General features: G+C 45.7%; 1 protein-coding gene across 2 annotated transcripts in view; it reads right to left on the bottom strand.

Annotated features, from left to right (window-relative positions):
• Positions 1-17,500, bottom strand: part of LOC134068951 (uncharacterized) — a 56,405-nt gene that overhangs the window by 26,912 nt on the left and 11,993 nt on the right. The window lies entirely within an intron of this gene.

Raw genomic sequence — 17,500 nt, 5'->3', positions numbered from 1 at the left:
TCTTTCACACACACACGCACGCACACACACACGCAGTCGTACACACACACACACACACACACACACACACACACACACACACACACAGCTCAAGAGAGACAGAGAGGGAGAGTGAACAAGAAGAAAAACCTATAGCTGCATCTGCGTCCTGCTGAATCTTAATGAACACCCCAGCCAAACACATTGACGAATTGTCAAACAGAGAAGGTAGCAGCAGCAGCAGCAGCAGCAACAGCAAACAACAAACAGAGTGGTGGAGGTTTTGAACATGCAAGGACCACAGAGGCAGTTACAGCAGCAGGCCACTAGGAAATACTGTACAACATGCCACACACGCAGGGCAAAGAGACCCAACCAATATCAAGATTACGAGATCACAGATCCACAGAAAAGTACACAGACCGCGAGTGCTATCCTGAAGATGTGGGAGGCAAAAAGAAAGGGGCAAATAAAAAGGAAAACATTGACTTGGGGAATTATATTTAGACACAGCGTTGCTAATTCGAGAGAAACTCATTTATCGTGGCAAGACTTCGACGAAATGAGCCTCTAGCCGAGGACTACACGGTGGCTTTGAATCCAGAGAAGAGTCTTTTTCTTCTTCTTCTGTGCGAGGAGAGCGCCCTGCGTAAGAGATCCACGCTACACAGCAGAAGACTCTACTGCTGGAGACCTAATTAGCAGGCTCTTGTCAAAAGACACATGACTCAACACGAGAGAGTGAATGCGAAATGGCACACAAAATTAGACGTTCACGGATCATTATGTGGTTTTCAATATTTTTTTTTTTTTGGTAATCGCCTTAAGCCCAGCTCATCCTCCAGTATCCAAACAGATGAGGAAACGCTGAAAGAATGACAGGCAGAAGAGAAATCAAGTAGAAGAAGGGGGGGTGATGACAGGGAGACGGGGAGGAGGGGGGGCGTTCTCCATTTTGAGACACTTGATTAAGGTAATCACTCTCAACCTGTCACAGGTACTGAGCGTGGAGGCTCACTGCTAGCTAGCGTGCTGCACTAGCGTCGTCATTTGTATTCCTGCTCGGGAGCCGGTGGACTAAAGGCCACTCTCATTAGAGCCCAGCTTCTGCCTTCTGCCTCATTCTGACTGTCACACTTCCTGGCTTTGCACAACTACCGCTCTCTCCCACTCTCCCTCTCTCTCTCTCCCTCTCTCTCTACTCGCTTTCTAATTCACCTTCAGGCAGCCGCTGTTAACCTTGACCAATCTCGGGAGGTAGATTTTGGTATTCCTAACACAAGGTACTGGGGTTTTTTTTAAAGAAAAAGATGACAAAGATTGTGAAGAACAGACATGAAATATCCACCTTTCTACCTCTCTCTCTACCTCTCTCTCTGTCCCTCTCTGTCAGTGCATTTAAATATAACCTCTCCTGGTTGTTGCTAGCGAGACCGTGTGGACTCAAAAGACAGAGCGCTCTCAATCTGTGCATTCTGTTCTCATTTACATGCCGTGCTTTTGCCTCAGATGGCGCCTGTTTTCTTGATCAAACACTGGGGCTAATTAATGGCCATTTGGATCCTGGATGCCTCTTGAAGCTAGCGCATGGTCCGGTGGGACCGTGGAGGACAATAGATTAACCAGACCAGATACATCAACAACCCCCATGCAGGTGGAGTATCTGGGGGGTGGGGGGGGGGGGGGTACACGTGGGCAACACTGAGGTTTGTCCTACTTAGCACTTAGATCATTACTGTAAGGCACTGGAGGATCTCTGTGGGCTGCCTCTAGGATACACAAGACAGCAGTGGCTTGCTTTGGTGCTAACATGACCAGCTGACGAAGAGACACAAACAAATATCCATGAGAGAGAGAGAGAGAGAGAGAGAGAGAGAGAGAGAGAGAGAGAGAGAGGGGAGAGGCAGAGAGAGAGAGAGAGATGGAGGGAGAGAGAGAGAGAGGGAGGACTGCAAACACAAACAGTAGGTGCAGGGGGCCCATGTCGGTTGAGCTGAACTACCTGCTGAGAGAGCTGAAGCCCAGCTCAGGGGAGACTAGAGGAACAGGCTTCACAGGGAATGGAAGTAATTATAACTGACCTATGTCTGAGAGCATCAACATGAGAGAGGGAGAGAGAGAGAGAGAGAGAGAGATGAAGGGAGAAAGGAAGGAAAGAGAGGGAGAGAGGGGAGAGGAAGAGAGGGAGGGAGATAAAGGGGAGAGAGAGGGAAGGAGAAAAACAGAAGAGAGAGTGAGAGGGAGGGGACAGAGACAGCAGAAAGACAGAGGATGGAGAATGGAGTGAATAAAAGAGGAAAAGAGTGAGTGAAATAGAGAAAATGAAAATGAGAAAAAAGGGAAATGTGCATGGAGTGAGAATAAGTGAGAGAGAGAGAGAGAGAGACAGAGGAAGAGAGAGAAAGAGGAAGAGAGAGAAAGAGGGGTAAAGGATGGAGGAAAAGCAAGAAGGGAATGAACTGAACTAAGAGGCTCAGGAAGAGCTAGAGTGAGAGAGAGGAGGAGAGCAAGGTGCAGAGAGTGAGAGATATCCAGTGAGCTAGAGAGAGAGTGAGAAAGACAAAAAAGGCCTGATAGAGAGAAAGAGAGAGAGAAAGAGAGGGAGAGAGAGAGAGAGAGAGAGAGAGAGAGAGAGAGAGAGAGGGCCTGGTCCTCAGGGCACTGCCCTCGGCCACAGCTGAGAGGGTCCCAGAGGCGGCGCGAGCTGCAGGTGGTTTCCCCTGGCGCCCCTGCCCGTGCCCGCTGCATACCCGTGCCATCCTCCTGCCATCCTCCTGCCACGCTGCACGGGCGCCTCGATGGCTTTTCAAAACGCTCATGAGCCCACTACAAACGCCTCGCTCTCCAATCTAGACCCATCTGGGCCAAAGCACTCCGACAACAACAAGCACCTCTCCAAACCATTACCTCCTCACACACTCACACACTCACACCTCAACTAATGACATCTCCATAGGCACCCCCCCTCTCTCTCTATCTTTCTCTCTCTATCTCTCTCTCTCTCTCTCTCTCTCTCTCTCTCTCTCTCTCTCTCTCTACCCACAGTACTGAATGAGAGTATTCCCCCAAGAAAAGATCCCATAGAAACATTAAGTGCGAGTTTTGTAATGATCATTATATATTGGGGGCCCTTTGATGCCGGCTCTCATTATAAATCCCCAGCCGTTTCCTTTTCTGTGAACATGTCAGAATAAATAATTTGTTACATAATCAATGTGGGAGCCGGGTGCAAGTGGCTCAGCTCCGCGTCTCCCTCGGCATCAAAGGAGTCAGGGATGCTCAGAGCGGGCATGACAGCCACCGCGTGCTATCACAGCCCAGATAAGACACAGATCCGAATGGAACAGAGGAGGAAGAGAAGATTAGGATCAATCCATATCTCTCTCTCTCTCCTTCTTTCTCTCTCTCTCTCTGTCTCTCTTTCCTTCTGTCTCTCACTGCCACTTTTGTCTATCTTCCTCAGCTTTTCAATCAGCTGACAACCAGTGTTTTTCATTTCTAACACATCTGCCTGAAAAAAGACCATTTTTATCGGACAGACATAATTCTATTAAAATGCAATAACGCTAATAAGAATAACCATGAAAATAGTGCTTGCAATCATGCTAGATATCAAGGCATCCTTTTGTCATACAATCCCCCGAGAGAATAACATATCCAGAGAATAATATGATCAATATGTTCTTACCATGGTTGTTGTAGTAACCTGTAAATGCTCTGTGACAGTATGCATCAGAAGAGACGTGGTCAAAATGTCATTGTTTTCAAAAAAAGAAATGGGAAAAAAAGAGATGCAGAGAGGAAAACAGGATCAGCTTGAAGAAAAGAGACCGATAACCTTCGACGAGAAGAGGGTTTAAAAAAAAAAAAAAAAACAAGACAGCTTATTTTGTTTGTTTAAAAATATGCCGCATATGAATCTGCAGACGAGCGGATACCACCGGCATTCCAAAGGGGAGCATCCTCACAGCATTCCGGAATCTGACTGGCGCTCCAGCCCATGTCTGGCGAACAATATTATGTAATACACTTATGTCTCTCGTCTGAGGGCCAATCAAAGTGGTTCTCCCTCAAACCGGCATGAAAAAAAGAAAACACACACATACACACACACGGCCTTGGCTCACACACACAAATGCACTTTCATGAAAGAGCAGAGCTTTCACAGACACCTATTCAAGGGCCCTCCTGCAGATGCGATTAAAAATCAATTCTCCCAAATATCTGGATGGAGAAGAAGTAGTATTCTGAGAGAGAGAGAGAAAGGATAGAGGCATAGAGGAGGAGGAGGAGAGCGAGGGAGCAGAGAACAGCAAGCCCCTTGGTGCGTTCAAACTCTATCTCCACTCCTTTCAAAAACAAACCCAGTGCACCAAATTATGTGCTGTCCTGATGTCAATGCTGTGAAGCAGCAACTCTAAAAATAAATAAAGAAAGAATGACGGGGGAAAAAAAAAACATTTGAAAAAATGCAGAAAATCTGACACCACATGCATCCGCATGTGACAAAACCACCTCCGTGCCCATTAAACATTCATGATTTACAACACTAGGCACCCCAGAACCTGTGTACCAGATATCCACCACAGAGAAGAGTGCACTGGCAAGACTGTCCCAATCTCATTTGGATAGAGTACATTGTGCAAATTACCGTAATTACATCCTGGATTCATCTTTCCACTCTATTGCTTTTGAGGGTGGCTATGTAGACATAGGTAAGGGGCTATAATCTAGTTGTCTATGTAATCTTGATTTCATATTCACTCGTGATGGAAATCTGCTTGTGTGCTTATAAAATATTAAACTAAATGCTGATGTTTGTGTTGTACATGTGGGCGATGACGTAAATGTCCTTGCCTTGGAGAGTGCTGTTTTGAAGCGGGGCTGAGAGTATTGTTAGAGGTAAGAACACTCTCTTCCTACCATATTGCATTATAACATACGGATTAAAATCCCGGGGTTGATTCAGGGACCAAACCGAAACGAATTTGTGAATTACCTCCACTGATCATGTTGTCATCCCTAGAGTGTGTGTGGATCAATAGGCAGGACGCATTCTGACAGATACCCTTTGGATTCTGTTTTCGGTGGCCGCCTACGATTTATAGTAAACACTAGTGAAACCAAAAACGTGGGGAATTCGTTCACTGTTAAAATACACAGACAAATCCTGTGCCACAAAAACACAAATGCAGCACACGGAGAGGAGAACGAAACAGAGGGAAAGGTAGGAATCTCACGCCGGTGCAAACCATATCACCAATTCACAAACAAGACGGAGAAGAAGGGGAGAAGCGTGGACAGCAAACTACGACCACCATCACGACCAGCTGCGACCACATACACGTTTTCAAGACAAGACACGACACGACAAAGCGACGAAGGGAGAAATAAATGTGTAATGTACCAATGTCATTCAAATTACTGTGAAGCCATGTTGAAACGTTGGGTGTCCCCCTCTGCCAATGAACGCGCAATAGCTCCCTTGCGGGTGGACACACAGTGGCCCATACGAAAAAAAAGAAAATCCGTTAACGCGAACCCAAGAAGAACATTAAAATAACGTTCACTAGTACCAGAATCGCGATCACGGTAAAGACCACCACCGTTTGTACGTCCAAGGTCATGGTGCATTGCAGGAGACTGTAATATTCAAGATGATGGACTGGAAGGCTGTTTTCTGTTGTCAACCTGGGGTCTGCCGTGCAATTGTCCATGCATCCACCATTGCAATTATGAAAGGTGGGGTAAAAATACAGACGCAAATAACACACACCGCCTCCCTCCTACACGCATTTTCTCCCACTGTGTCTTATCGTGGCGCATTTAAAAGCCTGCGAACAGAAGCAGCATCCTCACCATCATCATCTTCATCATCATCAGTCTCAACCGATAATTCTTCAGGAGTCAACACCCGCTGGTGGTGGTGCTGTCCGCCGCCGCTTCGCGGTCTCTTTCTCTCTCTCACACACTCTCCCCCTGTATATATCTCTGACCCTTTTAAGAGAACGCCATCGGGATGCACTGATTACGGGGGGATGTTACCTATTCTGAGGGAATCACAAGAGGCAGCTGTTGCCGCTCTGGCTCCCCCTCTATAACCCGACTGGATGCGAGAGGTAGCCGAGGCGTGCTCCTCCTCCCCGCTTGCATGCTAATTCACGGAGGGGCTGTTAAGCCCAGCGGAGACCCAGGCTGCCGGGGGATGGGGGAGCTCTATCAGTTATCCCGCAGCCTCTCAAGTCATTATGCCAAGATATCTACTTATAACGAGCCACTTCATATCCGCTACCTATTCTGTACGTAACAGAGACGAGGCGGGGTGCTGCAATTGAAAGAAAATCTCAGGATGGTGAATTATGACAATCTCACCAAATATACGAAGGATATAAGCCAATATGTAATTTATAAAAAAAATTAAAATAATAATAAAATAAAATAAAATAAAAATGACCAGGTGACAGTGCTTATAATGGGAGGAACACTTGGAGACTATGGAAAGCATGCAGGAGGGGACACCAGCGGTTCCCCTGCGATGCCTCGCGCTGTCAGATGTCTCCCCTCTTATAGCCCGTTGAATGAAAGTAGCCGCCTCCGCTTGCCTCAAGTAATTGAACTGCCATTCGATTTCACGCCCTTATTCCGCCTCGGTGGCCAAAGGCTCCCCGGCTACTCGTCTGTAGAGAGGCACAGAGGGAAAATTAGGCTGCGTCGCGCACATAAACAACAGACTCTTTCCAGCATCCTCCCCAAGCCTGAACCTCCCGTGACCCTGCATGCTTCACACACACACACACACACACACACACACACACACACACACACACACACACACACACACACACACACTCTCACTCTCTCTCTCTCACATCAAAACTTCTAACAGCTCTTCCATAATTAAGGACTTGACGATGCCAAATTGATTAAGGCCATGATTAAGTGCTAATTAATCATTATCATGCTTATCATAATTAATTATCTTCATCCAGGTAGGCTTTACATGTGAGGTCACCCTACTGCATCACTGCATCAGAATCTCCACTGACAGATCAAGACCTTGGTATGCAACAGAGAGATCCTGGAGGGGCTTAAGACCTCTAGAACATCACTAAGTTCAAATCATTGTGCAGGACAGACAGCCTTGAATATTAGATGTAGTATCAGTCTATGTTCAATGTTACGTGGAAATCCCACTTTTTGTATTACATAATGCTTACTGTAATAAGCAGAAAATCCCGTAAACATCTGGAGGCTATACAATCCAGCACAGGTAACGGCAGTGTACACTCTCAATTTCACAGTGGCCACTCCATAGGCATAGAGAGCTCAAGGGACTGAAGCAGGGGTTGCACTGAGGGCTTTGGTGAGGTCCACAGGAAATTGGGGGGCTCTGTTGAGGGAGACGGAACAAAAAGAAAAGCTAGCCAGGCCGCTGCTCCGCTGTGCTGCCTTCGATGATCTGCTGGGAATGGGCTGCCCAGGGGTTTTGTGGGTCCCCTCGCACTTAGCGAGCATGACTCATGTGAATGCGCCGTCCAGACGCTAGCTCAGTATGGAGGAGAATAATAGCTGAAGACAGCTCATTCACACCCCCCCATACACACACACACACACACGACTCTCTGGAGCACTGGAGCCTGAGCCCTTGGAGATTTGGACGACGAGACCGACCGGTTCAATCTGAGCCCTGATAGAGCAGAGGAGAGTGAGTGAGCATGCGAGAGAGAAACGCTAAGAGATAAGAAGTCCTTTATTTCAGGATTGTTACGAGAATGGCTGTGTTAGACAGGAGTCAGGGGTGGACATTGTGTCCAGGTGAGCCTATAGGCCCCTCAAGGTATTACAGTAAGTGAGAGCACACTCAGTTATTGAGCATTCTGATCATGTCTTTTAGATGTGTCTGTACTAGGCAGTATGTACTGTTGGCCATGTTGGAAGGTCATGGATTTGTTGGAACACAGTCAATGATAAGGTCTTTCATCACATAGAGAAACTGTAACCTTTTCTCTGCAATACATCCACCATATGGCTACACTGACTATATGGGAATAAGCAAAGCAGACCAACTAAGCTCACGGAAATTGATTCTAGCAAGGCGAGCTCTTGAATACCGGGCATCCACGATATTGGATGTAAACACAGTTGCTCATATTGCATTGCAATACCTCTCTCTTTCAATCTGTCAATCATTCCATCCTTCTCTCCCTCTCTCTCTCTCTCTCTCTCTCACACACATGCAAACACATACACACACACACACACACACACACACACACACACATTCTCTCACTCTCTCCCTCTGTGGCGAGGGGGTAGTTACATAAGTGTGGGCTTGTGTGCCCTGCTCCGCCACCCACCCACTCCTGCTCTGACATTTAGACAACAAAGGTCACATCTGAAATTCTAAATTTACAGAGCCGCACAAATGCTAATCCAGTCATGAATATCCACGCTAGCCGCGATGAGTTTGTCAAAACCGTCTCCATGCTCTCAATGGTGTGGGGGTGATGGGGGGGGGGGGGTAATCATATGAGGCTCACTGTCTCACTGTCCAGTAATCTCGCTTTTCTTTTTTTTTCTACCCCTCTTTCTATCTGCCTGTGGCTTCTCTCTCTCTCCAAAGTTGTATCTCCTTTCTTCTTTCTTTCTTTTTTTTGTTTGCTTTGCAGCCTCTTTCTTTCACTCTTTCTTTCTTTCTTTTTTTAGTGTTAGTAGTCTATCCAGTCAGCAGAGGTGCCTCCCTTGCTGGGGCACTGTTTGCTTTGTGTATACTAAGAGCAACACATTAAGTCCCCTGCTTTAGGAGATGTGGATTATGGAAATGGCTGAAAACCTCTGAGGAGAACCCCAGAGAGAGAGAGAGAGGGACTGGAGAGAAGGAGAGATAGAGAGAAAGAGAGAGAGAGACTGGAGAGAGAACAAGAAAAGTAAAGAGAGAGAGAGAGAGAGAGAGAGAGAGAGAGAGAGGGAGGGATATGGAAATACAAACAAAAACTTCCAGCTTGTGACAGTTTCAAAAGCTAGGTATATTTTTAATCTCAAAATGGTTGATAAATTCAATTTGTTTGTTTTTTTGGTTGAGAAATACAATACAGAATACAAAGACTGTTATGCAACACCAAAGGAAAATAAGCGTATAGGACAAGGCACATACTGTAAGGGACATACGAGGGACTTGTTTATTATGTATTGTTTAATTATCAACTAGGGTTATAGGGTATTCAATATTGTACACTCAGTGTACTTCAGGCGGTATAATTATTAACGTGTGTTTGACTATGCGTCTTCATTAACATTGCGATACAGACAGCACGACATCAGCCATTTTGTTTCTCTCTCATAAAAACATCACCATGTAATTCTCCTTTTCATCAGTATAGGTAACCATTAGGTAATGAGGACCATAGACCGGGAGATGGCCAATTTCTGCCCCTTTCATTCATAAATTCGAAAACAATTTCTAATACTTCAAAATAACATTTGGATGATGAGCCATACATTCTTCAGTAGCCATAAGAGAGTGGATTTGGACAAAATCTGGTTCGGCTCTTACCAGGAGCATTTATTGCCTGACATACCTGATTTTGTTGACCATGCCTGGAGTTCGGTGGGCTGGTGGCGTGCCCTATTTACGTGGTGCTCACTCATTCGGCCCATCAAGGGACATTAAAATGTAGTGGTGAGCTCACTCACGGTTGGACTCATCCTCTTTCTCCCGAGACCCCTACCTCACTAGGTTATCCGCTCATTACCTCAGATCAGTGGTGAACTAGTACAGAGAATGTTGGGGATAAAAATCAAGAGGGGGGGGGGGGGGGGGGGGGTATGAATGTCAGGCCGAGAATTCTTGTTGCGAAATTGCTTAGAGTCACTGCACTATGTCATTTTTGGTACAGAGATCATTTAGATACCTTACGGCCCCAAATATGCCTAAAACCGACAAACTGGATCATGTTACATACAGTAGTGCAATACTAGGCGTTCAGCGCAGTGCAGTTATTTTACAAAAAGAGATGATTTTTTGTAAAATAACCACATTCGTAAATAATGATTGATTTTAAAGAGCAGTGCTAATTGAGATGTGAAATGTAAATGAATGTAAAGTCAGCAGACCATCAACAGTACAAATAGGCTGATAAAGAAAGCATGTTTTCACATTCCTTCACTAACTCCTTAACTTCCTTAACTTTTGTGAGAAACGCAATTGTTTGGAGAAGCTTTGGGGAATTCCTTGTGTGCTCCACCCTTCCATCTGTCCCATCTCTAGATGTGTCCCAAAATAAGGCATTAGTCAAGCAAGGAAACTATGTTGAACTGAGTTGCAGTGTTGTTGTTGTTGTTTTTTTTTTTACTTTGATTTCTCTTTATTCTAATTTGGGATTGAGCTGTCTTCATTTATGCGACGTTCTGGACCTAGGGCTTGTCTTATACAACAAATTAGCGTAATGTCTGAACTGACCTTCTAATCAAAAATTGTAACTATGTCTGGCACACCGCCACAAAATAATTATCTCTTTAGCTTTTTACTTTCTCTCACTCCCTCTCCCTCTCTCATTCTCTCTCTCCCTCCCTCCCTCATACTCTCTCTCATTCTCTCTCTCCCTCTCTCACACTCTCTCTCTCTCCCTCTCTCCCTCTCACCTCTCTCTCTCTCACATGCTCTCATTCTCTCTCACTCCCTCTCTCATTCTCTCTCTCTCCTTACTAGACGATTACACATATTTTGCTCCCCATTAGCAAATTACTCTATTTGTGGCACATGATCTGGTAATAGATGGGAATGCCCACCCCGCCCTTTTCCCCGCCTGAACAGACTGCTTCTTTTGTTCCTCCCCCCCACAAACACCCTCCTCCGACTCCCCCCACGACCCTCCCGTCCTCTCGTCGTCCGCGCTCACTTCCTGTTTCCTGCTCAGTGGCTTCGGCCCCTAGCCCTTAGCTGCAGCACCGGACTCAGAAGGGCCTAAAAATACCGCGCAGGCCTCTTCCTGCGTAATGCCGTCGCCATTGTTGACTGTCGCAGATGTTTATTAGCTTAATTTTTCAAGCGCCGCACGGGCAGATATATGCCAGTCACACACACACACACACACACACACACACACAGGCAGATATATGCCAGTCAGCAGGACACTACAGAGACTGCCCTCGGGGAGTAAACAACCAGCCTATGAATTCAGATCCTGTAAGCGCCCCACACACACACACACACAGACACACACACAGACACAGACAGCACACACACACACACACAAGCACACACACAAACACACACACACACACACACACACACACACACACACACACACACACACACACACACACAAACACAGACACACACACACACACACACAAACACACACACGCACACAAACACAGACACACACACACATACACACACAAACACACACACCATACCAAAGGGTATGAGTCAGAGACGGGTTATTTTTGAACGAGCGAGTGATCTCAGCCGCCGTATTGGTGTGTTTGTGCGTATTCATCCTGTTGCTCAAAAAGTCCTCTCGGTATTGGATGTGGTCGACCTCGCCTTTTGAGTGAGGTGTCAGGAAGACACACTCTTCTGTAACCAAAAGGAAAAACCACTTGATAGGGACATGGGGCACAGCTGCTTGTTTTCATATGATAAACAGCTTTAGAGTGAGGTGCTGTTTGGGTACCTGCACTTAGTTAGCTTGCACTCCGACATTGCGTATTTGACCATCTCTCTCTGAAGATTTTTTGCATGTATTGTATTGCATGTGGGATGTTAACACGAAATTCAAATATTTCACTATTGTTCTCTTTTCTCTTGGGCAGGAGAAATCTAAAAGTCGATATCCAATTCTGGATTGAGAAACAAAGCAGAATCACTTCCAATTATTTTTATTGAAATATTAAGCCTTTGTACAATAATTGTAATTCCTTGTTTTTCATCATAATACTGTAAAAAAAACTAATCAAGAGTAACACTAGACTACATTGCCACTTCCAAAGTGTGAACTAAGCAGGCTATCATGAAAAACAGCTTAGGAAACTCCAAAGTCTCCCTCGGCACTCCAGAGTAAGTATGATTGAGAAGAGGAGAGAGAGAGAGAAGAGGAGAGAGACAGAGAGAGAGAGAGAGAAAGAGAGAGTAAGAGGCATTTTAATAAATAATATAATGCTTCACGTTAGCCATGGAGGCCATATCCCCACAGCTCGTGGAATAAAAAAAAACACAGAGACTGAGCAGGTCATGCAAATGGGCTGATTAATTCACAACCAGAGCTTCCCCACTAAACTAGCCTTACATTAGGGAGAGAGGAAAGATAGAGAGAGAGAGAGAGATAGAGATTGTATCTGTTTGTTTTGTAATATGTCAGCTTTGGCAACACTGCTTATTTGAGTCATGCCAATAAAGCTCCATTGAATTGAATTGAATTGAGAGAGAGACAGAGAGAGAGAGAGAGAGAGAGAGAGAGAGAGAGAGAGAGAGAGAGAGAAACAGAGCGTCCCCACTATACTAGCCTTACATTAGGGAGACGGTGGAGATGCTGAGCTTCCCCACTATACTAGCCTTACATTAGGGGGAGAGAGAGAGAGCTTCCCCACTATACTAGCCTTACATTAGGGGGAGAGAGAGAGAGCTTCCCCACTATACTAGCCTTACATTAGGGGGAGAGAGAGAGAGCTTCCCCACTATACTAGCCTTACATTAGGGGGAGAGAGAGAGAGCTTCCCCACTATACTAGCCTTACATTAGGGAGACTGGAGATGCTGAGCTTCCCCACTATACTAGCCTTACATTAGGGGGAGAGAGAGAGAGCTTCCCCACTATACTAGCCTTACATTAGGGAGACTGGAGATGCTGAGCTTCCCCACTATACTAGCCTTACATTAGGGGGAGAGAGAGAGAGCTTCCCCACTATACTAGCCTTACATTAGGGAGACTGGAGATGCAGATCTTCCCCACTATACTAGCCTTACATTAGGGAGACTGGAGATGCAGATATTCCCCACTATACTAGCCTTACATTAGGGAGACGGTGGAGATGCAGATCTTCCCCACTATACTAGCCTTACATTAGGGAGACGGTGGAGATGCTGAGCTTCCCCACTATACTAGCCTTACATTAGGGGGAGAGAGAGAGAGCTTCCCCACTATACTAGCCTTACATTAGGGAGAGAGGAGAGAGGAGAGAGGAGAGAGAGAGAGAGCGTCCCCACTAGCCTTACATTAGGGAGACCTGGCTAACGGAGACGGTGGGGATGCAGAGCTGGAGACATTTGAGGATTTCAGGCTGCGTCTGTGACAGGACGCACCCGGCCGTAACCCACCACACCACCTGGGACTTGCCACTGGCATACTGTAGGTGCAGTGGAGAGGAGAAAGAGAGGAAGAGACAGAAAGAGAGAGAGAGAGAGAGAAAGAAGAAGAGAGAGAGGGATAGCAAGCAGCAGCTTCCACAGTCGTAGAGTCTCGCTGTAGTAGGCCTATCTAATTAACTAGGATGACATCATGATGCTACAATTGTTATATATGAATATAATTTTCATACAAATCAAACACTGATACAGTAGAATCAGTTTGTTTAGTGGACGCATTTTTATCTAAGAACATTTGACTGAAGCAGCAAACAAATCATCAATCTTGTTATCATAATTACAGCCACAGAAGAAGACTACGGGAAATGAACGCGCTCTGATTCCAAAAGGTATCCCCTCCAAAGCCTGCCTGACTCTATGATAGACATACGGCATGCATCTGACTGTATTTATTTGCTCTTAGTCAATGAGGGATGTACAGTAGACACTTAGCAGCATCCCAACCCAAACACATCTGCTCAATTACATAACATTTTCCTTCAATCTCCCCAAAAAGAAGCGTGTCACTTATCAAAATCCATAAAACATGTTTCCCTCACTCTCATATCCTTTATCCATCCTGCCATGGACCGGCAGACTGTGAATTAGAGTATTAGCTATGCAGCAAGAGACATAGTGAAAGATGAGAGAGAGAGAAGAGAGAAAGAAGAGAGAGAGAGAGAGTGAGAGGGATAGTGAATGATGAGAGAGAGAGTGAAAGATGAGAGAGCGAGTGAGTGAGAGAGTAAATGATGAGAGAGAGAGTGAGTGAGAGAGTGAAAGATGAGAGAGAGAGAGAGATGAGAGAGAAGAGAGAAACAAGAGAGAGAGTGAGAAGGATAGTGAATGATGAGAGAGAGAGAGTGAAAGATGAGAGAGAGAGATGAGAGAGAGTGAGGGAGAGAGTGAAAGATGAGAGAGAGAGCAAACTACTTAGTGTATGGTGAGAGGCCTGGATTATGCAACAGCAGCGGGATATTAGCCTCCGATGAGGTGGCAAGCGGCGGCTCCGTCAGGTCAGAAGGTAACGAGTTAACAACAACAGCAGCACACCGAGAGGCTGACAGCTGCCACGGAAAAATGAAAACAATCCGCACTCTAATCTCCACGGGTCCGCCAGGCAGCGCACGGAGTTGGACAGCAGCCCAGTCTGTCCGGCACGGAGGGAGCCCGTCTTTCTTTCTGTCTTTCTTTTCATTCATTCTTTCTTTCCATATTTCCTTATTTCTTTCTTTTCTTTTCTTTTCTTTCTCCCTTCATTCTTTCATCCGTCCTGTCTAATTCCAATAAGCGGAACATGGAGAGTCGACATACCCCGAGAACAAGCCGCAAAGATCACCTTCCATGCTGGCACTGTAACAGAACACCGACAACAACTTGCCCTTCATTTATAAAGTTTCCCTGATGGAAATGGGATACTTTTATTAACTGGTGTAGTTTGGCGTTGTATATTTTCCCATCGTACCACGCTAAGGCCTTCTTTGTCAATTCATGTGTTCTTTCTTTTTCAAAAAAATACTTCCTCTTCCTCTAATAACACATGCGTACCGACGAAAGAATGCACAAATGTGTGAGGTTTGCGTGTATCTTGTATGATGTGTGACGTGTGATGTGTGTATGATGTGCATGTATTAGGATGTTTATGCGAGCCTGTGTTTGTACATGGCATTGTGTGTGTGTGTGTGTGTGTGTGTGTGTGTGTGTGTGTGTGTGTGTGTGTGTGTGTATCTGTGTGTGTCTGTGTGTGTGTGTGTGTGCTTGTTATTATCGAGGGGGATGTCCAGCGCTCCCCCAGCTGCCGTAGCCGTGCAGGTGTTTTCTCACCGCTCCCTCATCTCATTACAATGCAGCATTCTCACACAGGATACATGGAAACCGGCAGCAGCTGGCCGGGCCGAGGAGCCGCTCTCTCTCTCTCTCTCTCTCTCTCTCTCTCTCTCTCTCTCTCTCTCTTGGTCAGCCTTAATAGACAGCATAACTGAGAAAGCGGAAAGACCACTGTTCTCCCCTTTGTCCTGCTATTATATATAAACTCCGGAGGGCCTTTCAGCAGCAAACTTGGGCTTCACGGGGGCGCAGCGCACACCTGACATGGTGTACAGGCCCCCGGCGCTGGTATGGAGTCGAGTGCAAAGACTCGCCCTAGAGAGAGAGCTCGGCACCGCCGTTTGCGTGCTTCTCCGTAACTCTTCCCGACAGAGAGCGCGAAACATTAACAATACGGCAAAATAATCCTGACATACAAAGACCGGATTCAGGTACGTGGAGAGAATAACTGGATGAAACACGCACACACACTCCCACACACACACACACACACACACACACACACACACATACATACAGAAAGGGAAAAAGAGAGAGAGAGAGAGAGAGAGAGAGAGAGAGAGAGAGAAATGCTTTCTTTGACTTCAAAGACTTGGGGGAAAAATACACGCGTCTTTCTCATTTAGTGTTAACCAGGCTAACTTCACACACCCTCTCCATCATGTCCAGGCTCATGTTAAAGGCATGAGAAATGCTTTGATGCTGCCAGCAATACATTGAGATAACGAAGAAGAGGCCCCTTTCTTCAGGTCAGATGCCCTAATTATGGCTACCATAACATGATCAGTAACTATGAGTTATCATCTTAGGCCGTGTGTGTGTGTGTGTGTGTGTGTGTGTGTGTGTGTGTGTGTGTGTGAGAGTGTGTGTGTGTGTGTGTGTGTGTGTGTGTGTGTGTGTGTGTGTGTGTGAGTGTGTGTGTGTGTGTGTGTGTCTCTCTCTCTCTCTCTCTCTCTCTCCCTCTCTCTCTCTCTCTCTTTTGTGTGTGTGTGTGTGTGTTTGTACATCTTGTATGCATTACTTATAGCGACCACCCTCTGTAACAAACACATGTCTAATTGAGCTTGAATAGAAAGCCCAGCTGGAACGAGCGGGAACTCTGTAAACATCAGCCCAGAAACCACACGCACACATGCTGCCTGCCCTGAGACTTGCATCAGCATCAGCATCAGCCTGGCTCACTGTTGACTGTCATGAATAAGAGATGCTTATTGACCGGTAACCAAGGGTGAGTTGGGCGGGGCGGCAGAGCACCTTTTGAACACATTCTCTGATCAGTGTATGTCTGAGCACGGACGCTACATGTTCGATAATTCATGATGCACCACCTAGAGCACTCTCAAACGAAGGTGTGTTCATCCATCTTTGTTAAACAACAGACATGGTTTGTATTTATATCAGTCCAACGCACTATAGCTCTGCACAGACAGCCAATCTCAGCAAACAAAAAGAGTATGCTCAACTACACAGGGTTTTTGAGTTTTTTGCTTTGTTTTTTTTTTTTGGCATTTTGTAATATTTTGCCTATATCCACTATACTAAAAGTTATCTATCGAAAGTACAGTATATATAAATGTTTAGTTTGGAGAGTGAGGGTAGCGGAGTGAATATTTTACACACACGCCAGATTTGCATAATCTCTGCCTCATTTGCACTGAATCAGGACTCAGCTGCTATATCCCTGCCGGCTCCTCTCTGCGCTTTCCCCCTCAATGCAGAGCATGTCCAATATCTACGGGATGACAGAGCCGAGCTATTGAAAGCGAAATCCGAGCCCGCGCGTCCATCTGAAATGAAAAAACGCTCTGCTCGTGCAGTAACAGTGTGTTTACATCGTGCACACAGTGCTGTCACAAGTAAAGGATATTTACTCACTCGAAATTCGCAATTTACTGTAATTATGCGTGGAAAAATCGATAGGTAATGGAGACAGAACGTGAGCAGAAAGAAGACAGAATTGAGGGAAGAACTGTAACAAAATGTATAAGTTATTACAAAATAAGAATTGGAGAGTTAGAGCAACAAAGAAAATGAAGAAGAAAGAGTAGGCTAATGAGAAAATGTTTGATGGGTGTGAGATATCCCACATAAGGTCAAAATCGTGACGAGATTAACCTAAGAATAAATCCTTCTCCCGCAGTCTCATAAAAGCCTCTCCCAGCAACACGAAATAAAGGCTGTTGTCAGGGCGATGTGATTCACTAATCAAACTTGCTTGACACTAATAATTTTGGTGCTTAGCATGGGAGCAATCACCTCAACTCATTGGATGATTAAAAACAGAAATGAGCCTGAACACCCCTTGAGAGAATATGCGTGCTTGTGTGTGTGTGTGTGTATGTGTGTGAAA

The sequence above is a fragment of the Sardina pilchardus genome, chromosome 21, assembly GCF_963854185.1.
Source record: "Sardina pilchardus chromosome 21, fSarPil1.1, whole genome shotgun sequence".
NCBI lineage: Eukaryota > Metazoa > Chordata > Actinopteri > Clupeiformes > Clupeidae > Sardina > Sardina pilchardus.
Note: the sequence above shows the minus strand (reverse complement) of the source record. Positions and strands in the feature narration are given on the sequence as shown.